A 4361-nucleotide genomic window follows, 5' to 3' on the forward strand; every position below is an offset into this window, starting at 1 on the left:
ATTTGAACGAAAGTAACCACCTAAGGGAAACATGATCTGTTCGTATCAAAAATCTCCTGCCGTATAGATAATGATAAAAATGAACCACGGTCTTTACAACAGCTAAAAGTTCTCTACGAGTGACACAATAATTTTTCTCGGTTTTACTCAGAACTCTACTGAAATAACTAATCACTCTCTCTCGACCTCCTTGAATCTGTGACAGAACCCCACCTATTCCTGAAAGAGAGGTATCTGTATCCAAAATAAAAGGAAGTTCGACCTCTGGATAGGCTAAAATCGGCGAAGAAATAACATTATCCTTTAATTTCTTAAAAGCTTCTTCGCATCCCGGGGTCCAGTCCAAAGGAATTTTGATTCCAGTTAAGTAGTGGAGAGGTTTAGCTATGCTAGCGAAACCTTTTACAAATCTTCTGTAATATGTACATTAGGGTGATTCGGAAAAAAAAATTTTTTTTCTTCCAAACAGGTTCAAAAGATTCACTTAGGTATACAAAGACACCAGTTAAAATTTTAGATTTTAATATTAATATTTAGGGGTGGCTCATCGCACTTTTCGATTTTCCATAAGAATAACATAGGAAAAATGTTGTTTGCTTCTTCTAGTTTTTATAACTAGCTAACGAAGGATCGTACAAAAAATCCAAAGACATTTTTTGTAGGAAATTGAATGCTCTACAAAAACGGTCTGTTGTCAAAATTTCGTAAAACTAACTGTGTCAAAGTTACAGCCTGTCAAAATTCAAGTTACCTATAATTTGACCTGTTTTGAATGTTAAAGCGTAGCTGCCGGTCTCATAAAATGCGCATGAGTTTTTTTGTGGAGCGTACATTTTACTTTAAATAGATGATAACTGATGATTAATTTTTGTAACAATGAAAAAATTGTACACTTTAAGAAAATTTTTAGCAGAAATCTGCTCTGAAATTGGTTTTCTCGTTTTATTATTTTTTTTTTAGTGGTAAAAGATAGTTTTGTTTCATTGTTGCAAAAATGAATTATCAGTTATCATCTATTTAAAGTCGAGTGTACGCTTTACAAAAAAACTCATGTACACTTTTTTATAATACCGGTAGTTACGCTATAATATTCAAAAAAGGTCAAATTATAAGTAACTCAACTTTTGACAGGCTGTAACTTTGACACAGTTAGTTTTACGAAATTTTGACAACAGACCGTTTTTGTAGAGCATTCAATTTCCTACAAAAAAATGTCTTTGGATTTTTTGTACGATCCTTCGTTAGCTAGTTATAAAAACTAGAAGAAGCAAACAACATTTTTCCTATGTTATTCTTATGGCAAATCGAAAAGTGCGATGAGCCACCCCTAAATATTAATATTAAAATCTAAAATTTTAACTGGTGTCTTTGTGTGTTTTTTCTGATTCACCCTAATGTACATAGACCTAAAAAGCTTAGTACTTACTCTTTATTTTTAGGTGTCGGCCAAGAAGAAACCCTCTCGATTTTAGACAGGTCGGTCTGCACACCTTGAGCTGAGACGATGTGTCCGAGGAAGCCTACTTCTCTTTGGAATAAATGGCATTTTTTCGGGCTCATTTTTAGGCCTACTTGCTTCAGCCTGGTTAAAACTTGTTTAAGATTATGAACTTCTTCTTCAAAGTTCTTGCCAAAGACGATTATATCGTCTAAATAAACGAGGCATATTTTGCCAAGGTCGAGTGTCTCGTCTATTCTGGCTAGAGGGTAAGAATCTTTCTTTGTTATATCATTCAGCTTCCTGTAATTAATACAAAATCGTTTGGATCCGTCTTTCTTGTTAACAAGGACGATTGGTGAGGCCCAGGGGCTAGACGATGGTTCGATTACGTCATTCGCTAGCATGTCTTCCACGAGCTTCTTCACCTCTTCCCGGGCGTTGAGAGCGAATCTCCTAGGAGCCTGTTTTATCGGGGAATTTTCTCCAATGTCGATCTGGTACTTCATGGAAGTACATCGGCCCTTGTCGCCACTATTTTTGGCAAAAGAATCTGTAAACTCTAGCAAAAGAGACCTAAACGATTCTATCTGCGTTGGATCTAACAAAGTCGAAGATTTTTCGACAGGGTTTTGTAGATGAAAAGGAAATTAATGCTGAGATTCGTCTTCAGAAAGTTCTATTTCTCGAATTTTAGAAGTCCACTAAATTCCATTTCTAACCGGACAGAGAGCTATTTCGCGATTGTCTGAAGCTAGTCAATTTCTCTTAGTCGAGATAACACAGTTATAAGCTGTAATAAAGTCTATTCCCAAAATACCTTCATCTTCTATATCTGCTATAAAAACCTTATGTGGAGAGTCGATACATCCAAAAAGGTTAATTTGGACAGTAACCTGTCCTAAAACCGGGGTCGTCTCTCCAGTGGCTGTTCGCAGGAATAAAGCGGGAACAATCTGGTCATCGGCTTTAAAGAGATCCGATGGAACCACGGTCACTTCCGCGCCGGTGTCTATTACCCAGAGACAATCGACACCATTCGTGGTACCGCGTCCGCAAAGACCAGATTGTCTTAGACTTCTAATTAAAAACTGTTCATTAAGAGGGCTTTCTCTTTTGACAATTCGCGATGATTTTCGCCCTGGAAAATCATCCAAAATTAGTTTTTTGTACCAGTTTCGGCTGAAGAGCTAGATTGAGGATTTCCTTCCCTAATTTCTATCTCTCTTCTTCGCCAATTTTGGGAATTTGAACTCGAGTTTTGCATCATTTCTCTACTATTCTTTTTAAGTAAAAAGCAATGATTGGCATCATGTCCAATGTTATTACAAAATAAATAAGATAAGACAGTTTGATCTGTGGTAACTGCGCTTCTGATTTCGCGTTTATTACTTTGATTATGAAGAGAACCACGATTTTCACGATTATGGTAATGATTATTATTCTTATTTCTGAGGTGTCTTTCGTCACCTCAATCTGACGGAGTTTGCCTGACCCGAAATATTGCTTTCGCATGGCCTCCACCTCGAGAGCTTTGGCCGTTACCTCTCACTGGGAAGTTGGACCTGATGTTCCAACAGCCATTTTAATTTCAGGATCGCTAATTGCATTTAGAAAAGCCTGCGTCGCTAATAAATTACGAGACGGTTCGTGATCTGGTAAAGCTACTCGAGAAAGCCGTTCAATCTCTTGGCTAAGTGACGCGAGGTCCTCGTCTCATCCTTGTCTCCTGGTCTGTAATTGAGCTGTGTACAGTTTCGTCAGATGGTCATTTCCGTATCTCAATTTAAGCGCGGAGCTAAGTTTATCATAATCGGAAATTTCTTCTTCTGACAATGCTATCAAAATATTTAAAGCAGGAGTTCGAAGACACGAGGCAAGGCTGTGGGCTTTCATGGCGGAGTCCCACCGATTATGCTTTGCAATAGTATTGAATTGTCTTTCATACTCAGCCCATGGAATTTTTCCATCAAAAACAGGCGGTTTTAGAGAGCAAAAAGGTTTCTCGAATATTTGAGAAGAAACCCCAGGAATTCTTAAATTATTTAATTGATTCAAACGAGAATAACGTGCCTGAACGTGAGACAGAGGCTCGGAAAAGCAAACCTCGTTTTCTACCCTTGATCTACAAATTGGGGAATTGTCTATTTGCCTAATAAAAGGAACAGACCTTGTGTTGTTAACATCTTGGGGAAGTCCTGGATATTGGACTTCCTGAACAGCAGGAGAAGGAACAGGAGAGGGAACTGGAGTTGCAACTACGGAAACTCGGGGAGTGACGGCCGGTCCTCCAAAGCCGTTCGCCTGATAAACTGATTGAAGAGCCGCAACAGTTGTCCGGAACAACTCGTGTAAACTAGCTTCCGAACGTTCCGAACGTTCTTGTTGGTCTTTGAGTAGTTGAACTAGTTGTTGTTGGTGACGTTCGGCGGTTTCTTGCTGTTCATTCACGATTCTTAGCAGATCAATCTGATTGAGTGAGACCGCCGAAGGTTCAGGAAGAGCGACCACTGAAGGTGTAGATACTGTTTCAGGGACTCGCGGATTTTCCGTGATACAAGGATCATCTCCGCAACTTTCCCTTCGCTGAGAGCGTGTCAAACGACTATTGCTCATAATTAATTCACGCACTGAATTGACTCAAGAAAAACTCAAGATCCCGCTTCTGACACCAGTGTAACGTTCTTTGACGTTGCAAAAATTAATAAGGATTCGTGAGCTTATTTAATGAGACAAATTAAAAGCGCAAATAAAATGTTGTGGAAAAGCTTTAATAGCAGAGAACGTGTTTCTAGTTTAAAGTCTGAAACAAGACTGTTTTTACAATAATGTTGGTTGACGCAGCAACCTTATTCTTTTTTAAAGACATAAGAGGTTTATAAACATCTTTTATCTATGATGACTGCTAGATCATTAAAAGGGG

The sequence above is a fragment of the Neodiprion pinetum genome, chromosome 5 (genome assembly GCF_021155775.2).
Source record: "Neodiprion pinetum isolate iyNeoPine1 chromosome 5, iyNeoPine1.2, whole genome shotgun sequence".
Classification (NCBI taxonomy): Eukaryota; Metazoa; Arthropoda; class Insecta; order Hymenoptera; family Diprionidae; genus Neodiprion; species Neodiprion pinetum.